Here is a 24,064-nt window from a genome sequence, read left to right on the forward strand (position 1 = left end):
CACCATCACTCGCTTGCTTGCTCGTTTGCCATCCAGTCGAATAATTAAAAAAAAACTAAATCAAAAAAATATTATTAGCCAATCGACAAAACATGTTATTGTATTGCAAAGAAAACAGATAACAGTTTCTAAACTCAGATATCGAGTGAAACCGCGGCATAAAACTTTTATCTCATTTCTCGACATAGATATACGTTGTGTTGTATCAAGTGCGACATAGGATTTTTTCGCGAATCCCGTCGTTTAGACAGCCACCCCAGCGATCAGACGTCTCCCAAGAGGGATAAAGTATTTGCCACCCTAAAGCTTTTTTCTTATACAGTTGTACTTAGCTATGGAGTACTCTCATTACCGTAGCGTTTTCCTCCCCTAATGTGAGTGAACAATACCATAAAGCCCGTATAAAATGCGCAAGTATCAAGGTTGATTGTGCCCAGTCAGACCCTTTATTCATCAAAATAAAGACGTGGTTGGGCTCGTGTACAAAATTACTTTCTTCCTTTGTTCCTGTGATGGAACTATTGGGGCTGTAATCAACTCGCGCTCCCTAATGCATCAACGAAACTGGGAGCTAATGGTTTGTTGCTTATTCACGGGATTTGATTAAGCAGTAGCTTTTACACTTTCACATTTCACCGGAAACTTTGATTACCTGCTTCCGATGAAGATGCCTTTATTCATTTTTGCCCATTTGTTACGTTCATATTTTTGCGAAGTTACGTTTTTTTTAAAGTTCGGTTTCGATTCACAATTCAATCAAACTCGCCTATTCGTATCTTCGTACTGTGAGAAGGAAACTTCGGGAACCACTTTTCTGGTCCACAATGGAGAGATCTTTCTGGTGGCAGATGTTATCACTAAAGATCAAAAATGTGAATCTAATTTTTCTTAAAAATAGCGTGGGCTATTGCCGGATAGTTGTTCGGATTTCCCGTACTCTACCAACTAAACTGAGTTGATAGAAATTTCGTCGTTTACTGCTGAAAAAAAAAACAGTATTGATTGAAAATGCGAATGATTTACGTAAGTACGCTGGTACAACGACTTGCATACATTTAAGTATTTTTTGAGTTGTGTAGCGTTGATTGGACCCAATCATGTCTCCAGAATTTTCACATGAAGAATTTGAAACCAACAAACACCACAAGTATAAGTACGTAAGTACTCGAAATCATGAGAACGCGTCTCAATGATCAATGGACACGATAATGCAGTAGTTAGACCTTTTGGGGCCTGTCTATGGGAATGCATGAGAGCACCATCGACATTTTGATGAATGAGCCGTCGGTTTGTAGCTTCTGTCTGTCGATCAACACAACTCCTACAGGCGATGACCGTGTTTGTTCTCACCGAAACCGCCGGCCGGGTTGTGTAAATAAGGTAAATAGGTAGGTACTGGACGTTACATGTAGGTAGGTAAGCCAGATTATTTTATACTATGTCCGAGATTAAGTACCTATATATACACGTCCTTATGTTAGAATGGACTGGTAGACTTTATCCTACAAAAAATCAAATTAGGAAATTTGATGTTTTTGAGACTGATTATTTTGATTAGTCGCCATCTTTACCACTTGTGTGTTATTTTTTGAGTTGTAGGTACATGAACATGAAATAATCTCTCGTTTTCTCAGACGTTTAAAGTGTCTCATATCAAAAAGGTTACTGGGGTCGTTTTTAGGGTTCCGGAGCCAAAATGGCAAAAACGGAACCCTTATAGTTTCGCCATGTCTGTCTGTCTGTGTGTCCCTCCGCGGCTTTGCTCAGGGACTGTCAATGCTAGAAAGCTGTAATTTTGCACGGATATATATATGTAAACTATGCCGACAAAATGGTAGAATAAAAAAAAAAAAAATATATTTTTAGCGTACCTCCCATATACGTAAAATGGGGGTGTTTTTTTTCTCACCCAACCTTATAGTGTGGGGTATCGTTGGATAGGTCTAAAACCATTAGGGGTTTGCTAAGACTATTTTTCGATTCAGTGATTTGTTTGCGAAATATTCAACTTTAAAGTGCAAATTTTCATTAAAATCGAGCGTCCCCCCCCCCTCTAAAATCTAAACCGGTGGGTGGAAAAATTTGAAAAAAATCAGGATGGTAATAAATATATCAAACTTTCAAGGAAAACTATACCGTAGATGTTCAAATTAATTAATTAGATAATAAATCTTCTGTAAGTTAAAAAGAAGAACAACCTAATATGGTTCCTGAACTCGGAGGAAACGGAATAGTTTTATCTTCTCCAAGTTTTCGCAGAAGTTTGTTAATTGTAATTTCGGAAGGTCATGTTTGGGGCCATTGAACCACATGTCGTAAGTAGTACGTGACATAAGCCAATTAAACGATCCCATCATTGCTTGATCATTTATGAGGCACTTGCCCGCCTCCATTGTTCGCCATATTCGTCAACTTGCGTGTTCCCACCGAGTCTTAATGGAAGCTTCCATCAAATTCTTACCCAAGTATCTTTGATACTGAACCTGAATAGATATTGTGCAAAAGTAACGTAGCGCGTCACGATATTTCACCGTTCAAACTAGCCATTTTTGTAACACTTTATTTGGTAAAATACCCTGCAAAAGTCGGGTCGGGTTGAGAAAGGATTGCGAAATGAAATTTCATTTTCGTGACATTATTGGATACCGGTGCTTGACGAGGATATTGCGAGCTACATTTGTTGTACTCGCGCTGGCTTCCCATTGGGCCGTTAAATTAGATAAGAGGTCCTTGCCACGCCACTTGACGCTACCTACAATTTTTTGGAAGGCTGGGTAGTTGCACTCCGAGTTTTACACTTGATTTGATAGGAAGTGGTTTAAAATAGGATCAATCAAGCCAAGAGATATTTATAACAGTTTTTATAGTCTTTATGTATATACCTGTGTTTTTTGTACTACTTACTGTGTTGGTGTGCAATAAAGAGTTACTTATTGTATTTTATTGTATAATCCTTTATTTAACTTGTAATGTTTGTTTCTTCGGGTCAAATCTTTGCCAGTTGAATTTTACTTCTTTCTAGTGATTGGATTAACTCGTTTTTTTTTACGAATGCTAGGTACCTAGTGTGTGTGATAATGCAAAGTAGGTATCTACAGTCAAAATAAATTATGGTCACCAAGAAAATCTGTTTTTTTTTTCATATTTTTATTTTTAAGTTGAGGTAGGTAAATTGTGTTTAATATTAATTAATCCACTCAGTAACAAATCTAATTAAGTTATAATTATAGTTTTCAAATTGCAAAACCTAGCAGTTGCTTTGTGTTTCGTGTTCTAGTGTCAATGTTTCTCCATCACTATCATGATACCATGACTATATTAAATTTTCATTCGTGCGTATATCTAACAAACGATTACGATGCCGATAGATTTATCAACCTTTCATAACAATTTACTACACGGTATACTGCGCAAACTCCTAACCACATAACAGGCAGCCCATCAGAATATACTCATACCTACGCATAATTCATTAACATTGCAAATTTCATAAATGGATCACGTATTCCATGGCCGCGTACCATCGATACGTTTGTGGGGAAGGCATGGAGAACGTTTTGCATTAGGCTTTATCTTGCTGTCTGCCTCAGGCCTCCACTGTATGTAAGGGATGGGGGCATAGTATTTATATAAGTAGGTTGGTGGGGGGTATGGATCCATTGGTTTGACGTGACAGCCACTCCAACGCTCGAGGAGCACCCACGTCCCTCCCTGACAGTGACACGCCAGCACAAGATGAGCTTGCAAATTGCTGAGATATACATCATTAACGCTTTCTCGCACGCATGTAATGAACTGAAGCAGTAGAATAACATTTTTTTTTCAACCATAAATACGATATTATTCAAAAGGTGCAATTGAAGTACCTAAAAACTATACCTACTAAAAATAACCAAACTGATTATAATAAAATTCGCCTTCGTCTTGCTTGTCCCGCGGAAGCATGCTCAAAAGGCTGGCTACATTGCCACGTTGCATTGTGATGCTAACGTTACGGTGAGAAATGCGCTAATCCTATGGTCTTGGGTAATATTATAAATTATAAAATATATATCAAAATGGTTAAGAAGAACCTTACTCTCCAGCATAGGGGTTTGCCACACTCGCAGTTCTAAGTTTTAGTTTATTTAGTTTATTTATTCATTCAATACATCATTAAATTATAATTTACATAAATGTCAGTTATAAAAATTTGTATTGAAATCGTCAAAAAAAATTTAAATTTAAATTTCTAAATAATAATAATAATTTATTTAATTTTTTTTTTATTTTTAATTTGAATTTATGTGCAGAAATACTTTCGAAATTGACCATGAGCTTTGGCGAAGGAAAATATCGCTAGAAAACCAATACGAAACTGCGAGTTCAATCGTTGAAACTACAGCCCAAAGTCTCTCTAGAAAAAGCCAATGCCCAGCAGTGGGAAATAGATATATATAAGCTAGAGATAAGATAAGAGCCATGATGTCCTTTACAGAAGAAGGAATGAGTCAGTTGAAATGGTTTATCAATATCCGAAAGCATCATTGTAGGTAAATTAACTGTTTGCCGGTTCATTTTGCACAAAAGTTGTGTAGAATTCTCAGTCAGGAATAAACTTAAAAATAACTGCCAAAACTATGATATCCATTTAAACGGCTCCGACTTAACTTAACCGTCCTATTTGAACCTACTAGAGTCGCTAGAGCGTATTTCAGCTTTAACGTAAAAGAAAATCCTTTAAATAGGCTTACATTTTTCAGCTCATGCTGGCAAATTATCCGCCATCGAGATTAACTCTGCAATAGCAATCCACTGAAGCTGCGAAGGGATTGCCTGAACGACTCTCTGGGTGTAAATAGAGCTTAAAAATCACTTCGACTGCGCCATTTCCCCGCCACCCTCTTTAAGCGCTGTGAATCGCAGATCTCTAAGATTGGCAACTTTATAAATAAAATCTATTTTGTTCTCGAACCACTTTCTGAACGCCAGTAAGTAAGTATACATATACCTACGCGACACACGTAAAGTTAAGCTGAGAAGTAGCTGAATATTTTAGTGCTTTGTCGCATTAAACAACACTGGTTGTGATGGTTTGAAATGTTTTGAATTAATGACATTGCATTACACTGACAAAGTATTAAGTAAGGAGTTAAGCAGCGTTTCCACCAATAATGTGTGCGAGGATGTGTTGCGAGGGATGTGTTTTCATTAACCAATAGAAACGCTTCGTTTACACATCCTCGCACAGCACGTCTCTTTTGGAAACAGCTGAGCGGAGCGAGGCGAGGTAAATGAAGCGTTCTATTGGTTAATGAAAAACATATTCCTCGCACATCTCTGGTGGAAACGCTGCTTTAAGAGCTATTTTGAGCGTGACTGCACGTATACCTTCTCATTTTTAGGGTTCCGGACCCAAATTGGCAAAAACTGAACCCTTATAGTTTCGCCATGTCTGTCTGTCTGTCTGTCTGTCCGTCCGTCCGTCCGCGGCTTTGCTACTTTGGACTATCAATGCTAGAAAGATTTTCATTAAAATCGAGCGTCCCCCCCCTCTAAAATCTAAACCGGTGGGTGGAAATTTTTAAAAAAAATCAGGATGGTAGTAAGTATATCAAATTTTCAAGGACAAATACAAATACAAATAATTTATTTGTCAAACATAGGTTAAAATAGTTGGTACACTGATAATAGATTTGTATCACTATGCTGCGCCCGAGGGCATACAAATATAAATGTCTTGTAGGTAGGCACATTCAGTCATGCAGTAAACTAAATAAAGTCTAAAAAGTTGCAGAACTATCACGCATATACTCCTCCATTGAATAGTAGGCCTTACCTATAACGGCTAAGTTTGCTTGAGAATTATTAGTAGTTTATGAGTAAATAGCAGCCTAAGGTATAAAATATACCTAAACTTGGAAGATTCCGTATAAAATGCGAAATCATTAGAGAAATATTAGTTAATTTTTTCGTAATGGCTACGGAACCGGAACCGGAACTAATATTTGATCGAAGCGTACCTCTACCATGCGTACGACTATATAAAGCTGTCGTTGACTACAATAGTGATGTTTCGGACATGAAACTACACTGAGAAAATGAAAAGAGTAGCTAGAGTATCATAAATATGTTACCACGACTCTATTTTCTCTTATTTAGTAGTAGCTTTTAGCTTCTTTAATTTTTGTCTTTCTTGTATAACTTATGTATACTTAATTAAATTTTACAGCGGATTGTTTTTATAACCGTAATTCTGTAACATTTTATAGAAATAAAAAAATAAAAATTTGAGATCACAAAGAGCGTTTGCTTACATATTTTTAAGATTTTAACTGCAGCTATAGTTTTCAGTTTGATTATAATTAAGTAGCAAGTTTTTTTTTAAGTTTTATTCCTTCTTCAACCCATGGGGTACTTCCAAGTGGGGAAAAAACTGAAGTTGGTTTCCTACTTGTGCCCGGGGGGCCAACTTAGAAGGTGCAAGTTTGAATACAAACCATAAAATCGTAGGTAGGTATAATGTAAATAATATTTATCTTTAGAAGAATACCTACTCTGAGAAATTTTTAGCTAATACTGAAGAACTGAAACAATTAATCTGCTCACCCGTGAACTTAAATTATTTATAACTAGCCGTTACTGCGACTCCGTCCGCGTAGAATTCGGTTATCGCTATCCCGCGGGAAGTATACAATTTTCCGGTATAAAACTATTCTACGTATGTCCTTCCCCAGGACTCAAACTATCTGTATACCGAATTTCATCTAAATCTGTTCAGCGGTTTAGACGTGATGAAGGAAACACACAAAAATACTTGCAATCCTTAGCATTATAATATTAGTGGGGCGTGGGATGGGATTGCTTATTTTTGATCGCGGGTGAGCAAAGTAATGGTTTTAGTATACTTAGTTCATTAATATGGACCTCCGCAAAGTAACGCCTGATTCAATAAATTAATCCTGAAGATTTGCTACTTTATACCCGAAAATCAGTAACGGAACTAAGTTTGTTTTGTTTATACTCTTTATTGTACAAAAAGGAAATACAAAAAGGTTACAAAAAAGTGTTTAGTATTATGGTAGGTACTTGTATTTCCAAGTCATCATTAGTTAACGAGCAGAAACTCCGTCATAAACATACTTTCAACGCTTTGAATACACCGAGCGGTAAGCTACATAAATATCGGAATTGAAATAACATCGGATCAGACCTCCCAGCCCGTTTATAGCTCGGTCAATATTATGACATAGGCAGTAAATAATTAGCGATAGCAAATAAACCGCGAGCTCCAGAAGGCATTGTGTAAAGCGGGTACTGCTGTCATATTAATAAAGACTGCCGATAAATAATGTATGCTATTGTCCCATAGGAAGACCCGTGCGTTCAATGTTGAACTCATGCGTTTGATTGCCTGTAAACAAACGCTAATACGTCAAAGCCGACCGTTATTGATTGGTCCTCACTCATCACTAATTGTTCCCTTGTCATTAAATGCACATGTCTCGAACCCATCTCCAATGACGCACGCGAATACCCTGAAGCGTTTTTGTCAATTTTAATTTTAATCACTTTAAAAACCAATTGTTAATAGAAAAGGAGTAAGTACGAATAACGTTCGTAAAGAATTTCTATAGACGCAATATTGCAGTCAATCAATTCCCTTCAAAACCATCATTTAACCGAGTATAACTAAAAAGCCAGTGAACAGCGATAGCGTCCCCTAATGGAATGAAATAATGCAGTGAACGTGAATGTAATGAGAATCCACCGTCGTCGGGGGGTGCGCATATGGCAGGGTAATCTCCTCGGCGACAGTCGGGTCACGTGCTTACGCGATTCCCTGACAGATTTACCCAATTTACCGTTCCTAACACCACCACGGCATGTCAATACGGTCATATCTCCACTATCCGTCGCGCAAGGAAACTCAGGAATGCACCCATATCTATTTAAAGCATTAGATGTAACAGGTTTAATTACTTAAACGTTGTTTACCGAGGGCTCGCACCTTAATGTAAACACAAATTAAAAGCGACGAATCCCCATCCTTGTAGGTAAAATAACGAGTCGTGCCTAATGGTGGTAAAGATAAATATTTGTGTGGCCTGCCAACCACGCAATAAACCCTTACAAGGAATTAAATGCATTATCATCGTCGTAAACCTACAGCGGACTGCAAACCGACCGAGAGAACTTAATGAATTAGTTGCACAACAGAATAGGTACGCATTCATTCATACTTGCAATAAATTGATAACGCTATAAAAGCTAGAATATAGTAACCGTGACTATGATGTAATAGCAAGTCACGTTTACTGCATTACTTACGAGAAAATGGTTTTCTAACTAATATATAGAGCAAGGGCGACACATTCTAGTAGGTAAACGGCGTTAAAACGGTACCTATAACTAGCATAAAACAACAAAACATGCAGGAATGTGGTCATTGCGACGCCCCTGTAATAAGATACAGTGAACACTTGTTCCATTATCTACAATCCATTCACGCCAGATATTACATAAAAGGCAATTTTGATACAGACATGCAAATATTTCATGCTGCGACAAACATCAGCAAAACATCTAGTTTGTGCCTCAAGATATTTATATAGGACAGAGCTATTCTTCAAGACTCGATAAGGATATCACACGTCCAATATAGAAATAGACTTGACGCGAATTGACGCACTAGATAAGACCGCTTGTGACGCCTCATGCAACATGAAAGGAGGACGTCGACGTTTGATTTGTAGCTTTCAACAAAAGGCACACTTGCGAGGGTAATTTTAAGTCTTAAAACGTTGCTAATTAGCTTGGAGAGAGCAGGCGCCGGAGCAGATAGGGCTGCACCCGGCGACCTTGCGGCTCGCTTACCACTATGTGCGACCAGCGAGTTGTTTTTGAATACATTGCGCGTGTCAGTAATTAACCATTGGACAGTGAACGTTTTGGAAATGCAATGGACCGAGAATTCGCTGGCTGAGTCGCTTCCGTTCCTGCATACTGGTAGCGGGCATTGCGTATGCGCCGGCTAGCCGTCCCGCGTCGCGTCGGCGTCGCCGAGAATGTCCTGACCTGACGACGTGCGATACGCGAATAAAACTAGTAAGAAAATAGGCGCCAGCGCCAACGCTCGCCAACATGCTTACCATACAAATATGCATGCAACAAAGATTCCGCAAAACTTGTACTATATGCAACTTAATGCTTCTATAACTAGTTATGCATGTAAGCCGGAGGGAAAATATGACAAATTCTTTTTGTGCTCGCGAGAGGAAATGTCAAACAAAATTGTTGGGTTATCCGTTCCATAACATGTAGGTGCATAATCATGAGCTGAATATTAATTTATCATTTATCCATCCATAACCTTAATCATTCTTGGTTTTCCTGTTTTTTACAAATGTAGGTAGTTTCGTAATAAAAACAAAACATTTTTTAAAAAGTAAACTATTCCTATAAATAAATGAACAAAGTAGGTACCTATTTAAATGAGGAGTTATAATTGGCCCATAAGTATATAAGTAGCAAATAGGTAAATAAAAACTACGATGATTACCTACTTACTTGATTAAACTACTAAAGACACACGCATTAATAATGCTACCCCACAGCTAGATAGCCATCTCATGAATGCTCAAGTACTCATACATGACTGTAACAATATGAACACGAATGTTTTACCATTTTATTTAAGGTATAAGTAATTATCATACGAGATCGTTTGCGATACGCTGCGCACGCGACGCGGCGTAAAGGCGAGATTACACCTCTGATACAAATCCGCTCCGTAAACATTATAGTCCAATCGATTCCCCATTACCACCGAAACTTGACGCTCAGACTTACAAAATAAAGCTTCTTTTACTAACTTTCTACATGAAGATAAGGATTTCCAAAGCAGGTTAAATAGGTGTCTGTGCCCTCAGGCGTCGTAATCCCTAGAGGAGGGATTATTTTCAACCCTTGGCTTCTTATTTTGTTACGATGTGACGACACTAGCACGATTATCTACACTGTCTGCGCTATACCCATGTATACCTAGACAGTTTGAACAATTTTATATGCGTGTTTGTTTTATAGAAAATAGTAATTGCATATCTATAGATATGCATAAGAAACCTTTAATTTCAGTAAAGATCTAATACCTACGTACTTATATCTTTCACTTGTTTTGCATCTCAAAAGTCAATAATAATTTTATTAGGTACTTTCGAATAGTCAAGAAACAGGAGCCTAACTTGGCATGGGCACAGCCGTGCCCCTTGATTTTTACTGAATCATTTTTTTACGCTTAATCAATACGAATTAGAAATTATTCATACGAAATAGTTACGGCTGTTTTGAAATCAATATTCCAGAACAATTAAATTGCGAAAATTTTAAACCGTGCAACTGTTAAATTCGCTTTTATAGACCGTAAAAAAGGTGTCTTTGTTACTTTCAACAATTACAACAATACAATTTTATTTAACTGTAAGGGGCTGTTTCACCATCCATTGATTAGTGTTAACTGGCGGTTAGGTGTGATGCCGTCTCTATTTGTTTTGTTCGAAGAGACGGAGACTGCAGCCCGCGGGCCATCTCCAGCCCAGCCCGCGAAGGCTTGAATCCGGCCCGTAACCATCAAACAAAAATCAAGAGAAGATTTGGTATTGTTACAAAATATCATTCTCCTTAGCAATGGCCAAATTAGTGTTTCAGAAAATACATATCAATATTTTTATTTCAGTAAATACATAGCCAAAAATGCAACAAGTTAGCCCGCCATATATTTCGTTAGTATATATTGGCACGCGAAGGAAAAAGTTTCCCCATACCTGTATTAACTTATCCTAAATATTATGGTGTTATTAATCCTATATTCTTGAATAGTTATCAAAGAAAATAACGCAACACTTAATAAATAAGTTACGAGACGTACCTATAAACAAAAGCCCAATATAAAATGCAACATAATTTCATTCCCTGAAAATATCCGAATATAAATAAACAGTCGACTTTCTTTTGTCCAAACATTCGATGCGAGTTCGCAGACAGTTTTTTAATCCACGGGCTGTGCGACTGCCGACAACTTGCAAATGCAGACTCGCAAATAGAAATGCCAAAAATAAAGAATTTCTAGGACTTTTGTTGGTAAAAGGATTCTCGGTTTCTCGGGATTCGATGCGAATTTTCGAACTTTTGCACATTTTGTGTACTGTGCTCTTTTTCTGGGCAGCAATTTTGATTTCTTCATAACATCATTTTTTGCTGGAACAGAAATCGTCACATTCATTACATGTTCGCAAGCTAGATATACAGGGTGTCCCACGGCTATGCCGCATGAAGGGAAAGTATCTTAAATATTAGAGATAGACAATTTAACTGAAAGAAGACTATTTTTATTTTAAAAATAATTTAAACTACATTCAAAGTTTTTTGAAAAACACCCTCCTAAACAGAAACAGGCGTCAGTATATCAAGCATAAATATTCGAAAACTTCAGTGTGTTACAGCTTACGATGAAATGTATTTATTTTATTACAAAATCATAACACGTATGTTATAATAATCGACGTTGCTGTTTAATCGGTAAAGAGAATTCTCCTGTTTTTGGCCCGACCTTTGAAATCCCACACGTATGAACTTTTCTCTACATTAGGCAGTAAACGGCAAATTTCCCGTCATGTCTTCTATAATTTCAGACGTATGGCAACCCTCGTAGATAAGAAGTGGAGATTTACGGAGAGCGCGTGAGAGCGGTGCCTCGGCGTGAAAACTTAATGCGAGTACTGAAACTTGCTCCTGTCTGCACTAGCGCTTAACTTATGAGTGCTACGACTCGCCTCTCGCAGCTTCACTTTAAGTGAACATGCCTCTCACTTTTAACTTATCACATATGTACAGCGTTTAAGTTTTCAACTTGATTACGAACGTCTCGGGTGAAAATTGTATTGTATTATTACTCTTAGCTATAAAAGGAGAAAGAAATGTTTGAAATCAAACTTTTCCTTTAGAAGGATTTCTTCCAGTTAAGCTTCTCTACAGTACCCCTACAGTTAAGGAAACAGGAGTACTTTTTTTACCTAAATAGTGCATTAAAAATATACACATATGGCACATATACATAGGTGATATAGGCACACACTAATACATTAGAATAATAATAATATACATATAATAGTATATTCTCACTACACTGAAACACAGTTAATACTTATTTTAAGAGAAACGGTCAAACTAGTACGCCTAATACAGTATTAATGCAAAGATCAATTTTTGAAATCATATCATTCGAAATTATGGTTCTAAAGGGGTAGAAAATTACAAATAGGTATAATTTATCTTGTCAACTTATTTTAGCTGTAGTTTTACTTACTTACACCACTTTTTAACGGAATGTCAAAATATCCCTTAGCTCTCATGGTAAAAACCATATGTTGGGCTTATGCCTTTGACACACAGGAAGTTTTTTTCTGGTGTTGGCTTTACCTAGCATAACATGATCACTAAAAATCGTAGGTTTTAGAAAATGTGAAGACGCAAATAAGTCTAATATTTCTTGAATTTCTGGAATAAGTGTATAAAGACAGTAATCCTAAATAAACTAATTATAAATCTAAACAAGGTGGCTTTACATCTACCGACACCCTGCTGTTATACAAGAGATGTAATTAACCTCTGCTAATATTAAACGCAAAGTCGACCCGAGCCCCGGAAGTGTCGATAATTAAGTTAAATTTATAATGTGGCGAGAGAGGGCGCTGGCGTAGGGCGGGCGGGGTTAAAGGACTTGCCAACCTGCGAACTGCGACCTAAATCAATTCGTGGACCCAATGGAAATCAACAATGATCGTGAGTTCAAATTACAATAGGATTCGAAAGATACGAGTATTAATCCAAAAACTTCCATACCTAACCTACCTACTCAACATCATCATTCATCAGGCCTCCTCTCAGACTGAGAGCGTTTGGACCGTAGTTCCCATGCGGGCCCAATGCGTATTGGAAACTTGACATACACTAACACCATTGAATGTTGTTGTGTTGCTGGATTTCTCACGAAGTTTTCCTTCACAGTAAAGCTCATGGAAAATTCAAATGTAATGACTTTCGAAAAACTTTGAGACACGAGCCCGGATTTGAACCCACGATCCTTTGGTTGAGAGGCCGTGAATCAAACCACCAGGCCACGGTAACTGCTTATCTCTTAATAAAGACAGCGTAGCAACTGTCTCTGATGTTTCTTGCGAACTACTTTGATATCAATGTCATATCAATCCAATATCAATTTCAGCATCATCTTATTTAATTTACACAATAGCGGCATCAATTCAAGCTGTTAGGGTATGGAGCTGGGCGGAGGTCAGATAGCGGCGGGCGGGCGGCCGATAGGGCGGCACTCGTAACTAGATGAGCGGTCACGCGCGGCTGCCCACCCGAGATACCGCCATGACCGCATTACGGCACTACAGCGAATATTTTTGCAAGCTTTTTAACAGCCTTTTTATCAATCCCATTTACGTTAATGGGGCAAAGGGACTCATTATATGCCCATCACGGGACTTACGCGCTGAAAAATCTAACAGATTTCTTACCCAACGCTATATTTAGACGTTTGGTTGTGGGGCCGTGCGTCTATAAATTTATAAGTGATCGATTATGGCCGACAATGTGTCTATCGCCACTCGCATATTTCTTGCACTACCTACATACATATCTAATCGCACTTCTACATAGGTCAAGAGTATGTCTACTGAAAATAGTTCTAGAAACTGAACGAAGTCCAAATAAAAATGGGGTAATTAAACCATGAGTACTTTTTAAGCTTCCGATATTTTGACGTAAGGTAAACGTCCGAGTGCTCGACACACTAATGCCCAATAGACGACATCCTGCCGTCATTTCTATTGCAATGACATAAGATTAAAGATGCCAACTATTGGGACAGCGACGAGCAACTGTACGCTTACCTTAGTTACATGCAACATGATCACGAGTACACTAACAAGTATGCATGTAACTGCGTCGAAGTAAGCACAGTCACGATTTTCATCTCTTAACAAAAATATTAACCGGGAGTTACCGGGACTGATATTTCTTGCACTGTCAACTTGCAACTATACTCACAAGTAAATATAGATTTTTAGGATTAGAGTAAGTAAGCTTTAGTTTTATTTTTATTTATTTTTGTTAATTATTGTATATATCGCGTGTTATTTATTAAATGAACCTCAAAAGTGGTTTAAAAATGTAGTATGCATGCCTAAACGTAATTTAGTTACGTTATTAGGTGACAGAAGAAACTCCTCTCGTCTAGAGTATTAAGTTTGTTTGCGGCCATAATTGTAAAATGCGAGATCAAATATTGTCCCTAAGTACCCCGTCCTCTGTAAACTAATTTAAGTGTTGACCGAATTTTCAAACATGAACTAAACACGATGTGATGTGACACTTTACTTCCAACGATAAAAAATATAGCTACCGACATTACTTACAAATATGATAATGCATTTTTCAGATGCGTTCAGTGACCATCAAATGGAAGATTCACGAAGAGCTTTGTTAAGCTTCCACTATAGCTTACAATAAGCAATAAAGCTCTATCGAATCGGCGGGACAAACATTTTCAATCTTTCGCCGTTCAACGTCATGCTTGGGCTCATTCATTGTCGTTCTTGCCCAGTCGTGGTCATAGGGAATTTATAAAGGCTTGCACGTATATTATATAAGTAGGCGCTATATTTCAACAATAATACAAATAATCTAGTTCAATTCCAGTGGTAGATGAAAAAACATAACATGTATTTTAGGTACCTAAATGTTTATCTCAACACGTAGGTAACAAATCTAATATGCAAACCCTATACATCTAAATAAAATCAGATAAGTGTCTTATAGATACAATAAACACTTAAGCTAATAGCCTTAACTTAGTAGAGGTAGACTTCTACTTCTTCACCTAGTACTGGAACTTTAGTAGATCAGTAAGAGCAGCAAAAGTACCCAAGTTTAGGTTCTTAGATTTACTCAGCGGACCTTTGTTCTACGGACTCGGAAAGTTAGAGCACGCAAGTTATAGGAAAGCACAACGTAATGTGATTAAGTGGGGTCTTCACTACGTCGTTGATGTTACGACCCGCGAGCAGGGACGCCGGGCGCCGTGTTTACGGCTCGCCATGTCTCTACAACTTAGACAGAATTGCGCCTATTTATTATTTAGGCTACGTAGAAATCCCGCATTGCAACATATCATAGGCACAAAGCGCTGTAATATGTGCTCAAGGATACCGAAAAAGACAAGTTTCACCTAAATAATTCAGCAAGATTTAGCAGACGATCTTACGCAACATATATCGTGCGAAAACGAGTGCAATAAAACATCCTCCCGTTGCAGCGGATATTGCTATCACCTCTTCCTAAAACAACATTCGACACGGGAATCTCTTTCGTCCGTGTGATGTTGAAACTGTATAGGTGCGAAAGGAACAACAATAAACGATACTCACGAAAGTGCCATTTGTTTGCTGTCGAATGGATATGAATTGGTAGTAGCTCGTCGCCGCTTTCCAATCAATGCCATTGACAGGGGGCCGGGATCCAATGTTTATTCGCTCACATTTTATTGTTCTACTCCCAGCTTACAATTTGTAAGTAATGGCATACCTAACAGCCTTTGTTTGTTGTGACAGAGCTTTTCCTTTCTATTTGGAGATGTAAGAAAACAATATAAATCCGCTAATAGACATAGTTTTGGACATTTCAATAAACTGTTTTTGATGACGGGTCCATAAATAAAAAGCAGGATAACTGCTTACCGCCAATTGTTTTAAGCCTATATTTCATAAGTAAGCTGCGTGCTGTAAAATGCCGAAAAAACACCCGAACTGTATAAGACTTCGATATTCCAACATTTAATTTTACCTAACCACAAACGCACCAGTCGCTTGTGTACAGTATCAACCTCTTCCTGGTACAGAACACTCAATTGTTTACATAACTCACGAGTTATCCGGGAATGGTTACTGACCAGCTAAGTCTCATTCCAAATAAATCGAACGACCGAGTGATGTTAAACAGAGCAAAGCAAGCAAGTTTATATAAGCAAGAGTTACAGTGATGCAGTCAAGTCGCGGATGCGGGCTTATTTTCAGATGCAATGCCCATTGAAGATGCATTCCTCAAACTGGCGGCTGTAATGTAGCTGCTAGCGCATCGTTGTTTTTTTTACACACGGAAATAATATTAAAGTCAGCTAAGGCCTCTTAAAGGATCTAACTGTTCAACATTTTTGGTTTTATTCTGAGGTAAACAAAGATCTCCGCCCACACGAGCATGGATACAATGTGTCGTGGGTCCAATATGCACACAATGCGCACATTGTCATGTCAGGTTGTGAAATTGGAATTGGAATTCTAACACTAGGCTAAAAATAACAAACAAATGACATCACATCCGCAGCCAACGAAGACGTCACAGCGCACGGATTGGGAACATATTGTGCAGTCCACATAAACCATGTGGTGTGGACTTGTCATTGTCACAATAAAAAGAACTGGCGCTGCGGAAAGATTTGTTCCGGTCTCGCGAATGGAAAATCATATTTGTTGATGAAGTATGCCAACAATAATATTTGTATCTTAATCCTTTTGAGCGGGCAGCGGATAAAATATCAACGATAATGTTACTGCGTAGCTATTTATACGCGCCTGCATATTTTCAAAATAATCTTATCCAACGTTCACCTTGAAATGAAACCTGAGATAGACTATTGGAAATTTTCACGTGCGAAAACTCCAGAAGCAGTAAACGCTAATAAATGCAGCCGCACCCAGTAATTTATAAGCACAGTTCCAAGCTGTACTTAATTGCGTTGCTGGCAGTCTATTAAAGTGTTTTCACACAACGAGGCTCCTATTAACCATGTATAAGTTCCCTAGTTATCGATGGAGCGTTGATTGCAAGTGATTATAACTGACGGACGACGGGTCGAGTCCAGAACGAATGAACACATGGTGTGTGACGAATCGCACCTTGATTTATGTGCGCGTGCTTCGATATGTTCGCTCGCGCTTTAGGCACAAGGCGAAGAAACAAAGAACCTCCTAAACGGAGATAAGCTGTGCATACGTCGCAAGGTTGGTAATGTTTGCGCGCAATTTGTTTCGGATACCATTTCTACACAAGTGTTCGAGCGAAGGAAAGTATCGAGGTCAAAAGAAACGCCAACACACACGCTTCCCAGTTAAACATCTTGGAAAGCATAGTTACAACCGGATTATTTCACTTTACGATTGATATTTACCTTTCAAGCCCGGCTACAGTTTTGTAGCACTTTCTACATCCTTGCTTCAGGGCTGGTGCAGTAGCACAACTGAGTCAGACGGGGTCAAGCCGTAATCTGACGTAAGCCGAACGTACGTTAAACGATTTACTTAATCATATCAGACGGGCTTTTAATGAAACCTTCGAGATAAGTTTCTCGTGTCACCGTTCAGGACATGCTAAGTAATGTGAAGGGAAATAATCTCGTATGCTCTTTGAACCCACATTTTTATTACTTAAGTGGAAGAAACTTCTTTAGCTACATAAATTTATTTATGTAGCTTGTCATAGAAAGATCAATAAGGGTGTGAGGGCGCCAATTTCAATAGAGGCGGGGGAATATATTTAACGTAAATAAACTTGACTGCTTCGCGCAATAACAAAAAATAGATCCGAAGATCGAAGGCTTAAGCTATTCTTGTGCTATACATGTAGCCTGGTACTCCCTTGACTTGTCAAATTTTTAATAAATTGTTTGTCTTAAGTCAATTTGTATAATTTCATCATTCATAATTATTATTTTGTCGAATTTTAATTTTTCCTAAATGGTCATTTTCATAACTCTTGTTTTGTTGAATATTATTATACGCCGTTTGATTCATAAAGATGTAAACACGATTTGATATTTTGATTTTTTGAAGAATTTTTTTGTTAAGATTACATGTCTGTAAGTTTACTAACCTGCATGCGGAGGCATACATACTACGAATCCATACTCCATTAAAATAATATTATATACTATGACCCGTTCCGCACAACACGGTTACGATTCTTATTTTAACTAATCATTACTTCGCCGAATAACGTTTTTACAGAGATTAGAACTGCGACCAGTAAAGTAGGTTAGTTTAAGTTAGAACTGCGACCATAAGAGCGCGCGAGCCGAGCGAGCGTAGCGAGCGCGCCGCGGCAGCGGCTGGCGAAGTGCCAGAACCGAACTTATGTTAGACGTATAATGTTAGACGAAAAATAAATAATGTTAGAGTCAAACAATACACGAAATAAATCTATACAAAATAAAAATTAGGTCATTAAAATTAGGCGAAACTAAATTATGTATAGTAAGTTGTATAAAAAACGACTTTCACTCAGACGAAAATTGTGTAAAATGAGCCATAAGTAATATTAGATAATCTAAAATTAGGCAAACCGAAAATAGGCAAAAAGTTAGGCAAAACAAGGTAAAAGCATAATAGCCTATATATAAATATGTTGCTTATACTGATTTGGTTTCTGTAGAGTACCTACATATAAGTAGGTACCTATATTTGTTTAGTGTGAAACTAAAGCTGTTGCAAGGACATAATTATGAATAATAAATGAACAAAATTTATTGTTTTTCAATGTTTTCCTAGAACAGCCTATTACTTAGAGCAGAAATAAAGTACCCGTTGGTTACGTAGAATTTTTGTTATATTGTTATACATAGGATTGCCTAGATTGTGGTCATAATTACTTAATGACAACACCCTTGATATACTCGTACTAGTACATTAAATATATACCAATTTTTTTAATAGTCTTTCTTAAACTCATTAAACTTTTATAAATTCAAGTAGCTACTACGACTTATCTATCATGTCCCACCAAAACATGTTTTATTTCTCCAAAAACAAATGACAAACATTTGTCAGCATAGCTCACCCACGCCCGGAGCTTTTTGCTCGTTTCGTCTTTACTGCGACCTTAAAATGCCAGATAACCATATTTCTCAAAAAAAACATTGATCTGTAACTCAAACCCAGTCAATTGCGAGCCAAAATGGGTGTGGTCAAACTTTCGGTTAAACGTATTGTGGTTCGGTCCATCAATAAATTGAAATTGACAGCATGGCGACCACCAACTTCAAAATTCCAGAAACTCGAAACGCATCATGTTTCAGTCGGCCGGGACCGCATGCCGACACTTTTGTTTAATGTGTATTAATGAACGATTATTAACAAAAAATGCTCTCATTTTCACTGAGAATTTGTTAATGAACGATTTGAAATGGAAACAAAAAGTTCTGAATGAAAGGCGGTTGAGATTTATGGGTAGAGTTGAACCTATGCTTAAATGCTGCCACTGCGTTAAGCTTGAAAAATGCACTGTGGGTGGATCCGAGCTAAGCGTCTTTTTTTAAAGCAATTAGCATTCCCAGGCAAATTATTATTTTGGCAGTAAAACACACATGGCTTGCAGATTCGAGTTTCTGAGGCACTCGAGTCAATATTTGCAAAAACTGGAATAAAAACCAGTATTTTTTCCAACTGGATCCATTAAAACACTAAACTGGCCGCGTTTTTGAGTCGCACACACTTCTGGGAATGCAACTACCTGCTTTTTATAGTCGAGATAAGGGTAACACAAATATGTGCAACCGGCTTATTATAATTATCGATCAGTGGACCGCTGGGGGAGATAAAGGCGACCTTTCTAAACAGATGGGGTAATACTGCATAGAAATGAATCGGCCTCGTACAATCTCGAGTGACGCACAAACAGACACATGCAGAGCCATATGGTTGCATCGCTGCGTTTTGATGATAGGAGAGAAAATGATCTAACACTTGAGATTGTGTAATCACGAGTTACGTATGTAATCTGTAACGATATCTTTGATATTATTTTCCTCTAAAATACTCTCGTGGACGTTTACCCTAATTAATTAATACTTAGTAGCAAGCACTTTTGAAATGTGTGATTATCGTTACAATACAATACAATAACTCTTTACTGCACACTTATATTATCTACTTTGTGCTGCACCAACACATAGTTAGCAGTACAGAAAACACAGGTATATGGAGATTTACCAAGGTAAGCAATAGGCGGCTTTATCGCTTAAGAGCGATCTCTTCCAGGCAACCTTTACAGTAGACCGCAGGGCTACTACGAAACTCGAAGCTCGAAGTTCGTGTCGTGCGGTCCCTCTGACACTTATACTATTTAATACAAGAGCGAGAGGGACGGTACGATACGAACATCGAGTTTCGAGTTTCGTAGTAGCCCTGCAGAAAGGAAGGAATACATTTTATATTCTCACCGGCATATAATAAATAAATAATACAAAATATCACGGGACGATTCACACCAATTGACCTAGTTCCAAAGTAAGCTTAGCAAAGCTTGTGTTATGGGTACTAAGCAACGGATAAATATAATTATATAGTTATAGATACATACTTAAATACATATTAAACACCCAAGATCCGACAGCAAACATTCGTATTTTTCATACAAATATCTGCCCCGACACGGGAATCGAACCCGGGACCTCAAGCTTCGTAGTCAGGTTATCTAACCACTAGGCCATCTGGTCGTCCGATATATACGTATACAGTATACATCCCACTGCTGGGCACAGGGTTTCTCTGAGATCGAGAGGTCTTGGTTGAACTACACTATGTAAACTCAAGACACGCACGCCCAGTACGGATTTGAGAACTTCACATACTATTGTATTGCTTCACATGGGTAAATTTCAAATGCAATTTCACACAAAATAAATGTGTGTACTTAGCACGTTCAGTGAACAATTTTGAAATTAGGGTAAAAATCACTTAAAAAACTTAAAACGCACCAGTGCAGTACCTAAAGTACCCACAATCAAAAAAAATATATGTTAGGTACGTTACCAAGACGTCCAAAATATCTATACACCTTTATGCCACTAACCATAAAGGTCGATGTATACGAGTAGGAACATATATTTGAAGCTATGCCTGTATATGTAGATATGTTGCATGCCCTTGACTGTACACGTATCTCAAAGCTCTTTTAGCTCAAAGACTTGTTGTACATATATTATCTAAAATCACATACATTATTTTACTTTATTATATAATTTATTCTTTCCTTTTTTTTAGCTTTTTGACATTTGGATTTTTTTTTAATGTATAACTGTTTTTTTTGTGTTATTTATTATTATTTTATTAATTTAGATTTTTTAACCTATGTTTGACAAATAAATAGTATAGTAGTTTTTTTGTAAAAAAAATAACAATAATTAATTCCAAAAAAATTACAGTGCAAGTCCTGTTTTGAATATATATCACGGCTCTTTTGAAACATGTAGTTACTAAACATTAAGTAACGGACGTCGCATAAGTGTCAAAGAAACATTGTCAAGCGCGCCTCACGTGAGGCGAGCACGCGCAACACAAAGGACAAAGGTAGTGTGATGCCGAGAAATTGTCGCGACAGATTTGATTGTCCGGCCGACGCCCCTTTGGCGGCGCGGGCTCACCACAAATGCTGAGATAAAGGCGCGAACTGTCATCCATAATAATAACCTTTTTTTCACAAATGATTCACACTTTTCGCGCTTAAATTCTGGACATCTGGAAACGAAATTTATACGAATTCCCAAAATTTTGCTCCGTGTTCCTCGTGCAATGGCAATGAATCTATTGATTCACGTGAATACCGCAGTACTAGCTAGTGTGAAATAATTTTATTTTCACTATTTAGTTGGGAAGAAGTTGGGAAGTATCTTTATCGTCAAAGTTTACCTTAAAATAATCTGCTATAACAGAGTGCTGTTTAAATAAAACCCTAATTCTTAAAGCTTCAAAACAAAGTCACGCTATAAAGTTGTTTGTTTACGTACTTGCATAAATATTCAACGCGTGTTGGTAAACAGACGCTGTTTATCGCACAAACAATGTCGGCACTACGAATACAAACTTGGTAACATTTTTATCAAATATCGATCCGCTACAAAACCATCCTATGGGTTCACTATCGTTTGCCCGAATTTCATATGCCATAATGTATCGTTTTCTATAATTTTCATTTACCATAAAGTAATTTATTTCTGAAATAGTATTTCCTTCAAAGTTGATATTAAACTAACCTAACCTAACCTACTGCATTCTCTATGATGTAATTTTTAAAAAATCCTGAAAACAGCACGGTTCTATATATTTTATGGCAAACGTTGGTATGTAAAGTGAAATTCAGGCAAGTAAAGGTATACGCATCCTATGTCCAAACAGAAAATACAAGCAAAGAATGGAACGTCTTCATAACTCGAGAACCGTGACTTAAGCTATTGACAAAGAAGCATCTTTCCTTTGAGTTAAAGTAACGCGACTTAAAGTGATAATAGAGAACAGAATCAAGTTTGACGGACTCTCCTAATAGGTTCATGTCGAAACAGAAACACTGACATGTCGTTTGCATTGAATAATTGCTGTTGGGCAATCAAGTGTCCTATCAGAAACATGCATATTGAAGGCACGTACGCAGTATATATAATTGCAACTTACAAATATTCTTCAACGTAATCGAGTTTCGTCTTTATCTGTGCACTTGAAGTGTACCTGGAAAAAAGAAGTTGTTTTATAATAAAGAGCAGACAAAGCAATATTAATATCACAAGATTGAGCACAAAGGTTCGGTTTACGCGTTTCGAGTAAAGATAAAACTCTGTGTTGTAGCGAGTCGAGCACAAAAGAAGGAGCTGCAAGCGGGAATAATAAAAAGCCGCAATAAACAGCCTACATTTCTTTTTTTGACAGTGAGCTGTAACTTATAGACCTTAAGCATCAGCCGCAGGGTGGCTATTAGATGACAGATGAGAAGTATCCGAATGGTTTATTGCGCTCGTAGAGGTTTTTTCGAGACAACTTTGGGAGGTTGTTGACCTCGCTACCGGGACCGCCACTGATTCCTACGGGATAGGAAACAAGATAATCGCTACCGTGAGATTGTTTGTACTGGTGGTTATCTTGTCTCTGAAAAACATTAAGCGCCAATGTCCCTTAAAGGAAATTTATGGTAGAGACATAATTCTCTTTAGTTCCAGCTACTATGTAAATAATAGCAAAAACGCGTGCGCTGAAATGAAATACAATGTTGATGTCACTAGTAAATATAAAGACAAAAACAAGAAACCGCAAGCTTTCTGCTTGTAACTAAAATTGGTTTCCAATAAAACAAAGTTGAGGTTAAATTGCTTTGACATTCATTAACTAGTGTACACTCACCTATAAACGAGTAAGAAACTATGTAAATTTTATTTAAAACTGGTGTTATAACAAATTATAAATAAACCAGTCGGACTAGCGTATCAAGGGTTCCGCACAAAAGGACCCCGACCTATGTCCGGACCCGGCCAGGACCAATGTCGTTTCAGTCATTTGCCATACTTTAGGTCCGGGGTCAAAATTAGAACGCTTAAACGGCCGTATCTACATATAGGTAAATATCCATTGTTAGCTAGCACAGTCCTGCTTCTAAGAAAAATGTATGAAGTGGGGTGATTTTAAATTACTTCTAAAACAGCAATAAGGCTCCGTGTGAACCCTTCAGGTACGGAACCCTAAAAATGTTATTTACTTTTAAGTAACTAATTAGTAATATTGGCATTCCGTAAAACCATTGCATCATAAAATTTATAAAACTGAAAAATATTGCGGACGTTTCGCACAAACCCATTTCCGTGCGTGGTTATTTAGGAGTACATGTTTACAAGTAAGTATAACAGTTCAAGTTGCCGCATATGGTGGCGAAATAATAAGTGTCAATTCATTTCCTGCGCTAACTATAAAGTGAAAAAGTTTAGTATTCCTCTCCTCCAACAGGACAAACAAATTAACTTGACTGAACTAGTTTGTCTTTGAGGACCCGGGACAGAAGGATCGTTCGCGGAATAATTAATAGAGCACTGCTGCCGAGCAAATTGAAGTACCCTGTTAATTTAATGCAAAGTTCTCTTCTAATATCTTGCATTACATCACTAAATGCTAGATAGATGGAAACTACTCAATCCACATAGCTAGGCCCCTTA

At 37.6% G+C, this 24,064-nt stretch overlaps 1 protein-coding gene across 4 annotated transcripts in view; it reads right to left on the reverse strand.

Moving 5' to 3' along the window:
* Positions 1–24,064, reverse strand: part of p130CAS (Serine_rich_CAS and FAT-like_CAS_C domain-containing protein p130CAS) — a 120,200-nt gene that overhangs the window by 58,945 nt on the left and 37,191 nt on the right. For 2 of the 4 annotated variants that reach the window (XM_074090947.1, XM_074090945.1), the window contains exon 2: positions 22,542–22,595. The exons of the other annotated variants lie outside the window; for them this stretch is intronic. The gene's annotated coding sequence lies outside the window, so the exon portion shown is untranslated. The remainder of the gene's footprint in view (positions 1–22,541; positions 22,596–24,064) is intronic. 4 annotated transcript variants of the gene reach the window in all.

This window comes from Choristoneura fumiferana, chromosome 8 (genome assembly GCF_025370935.1).
Source record: "Choristoneura fumiferana chromosome 8, NRCan_CFum_1, whole genome shotgun sequence".
Lineage (NCBI taxonomy): Eukaryota > Metazoa > Arthropoda > Insecta > Lepidoptera > Tortricidae > Choristoneura > Choristoneura fumiferana.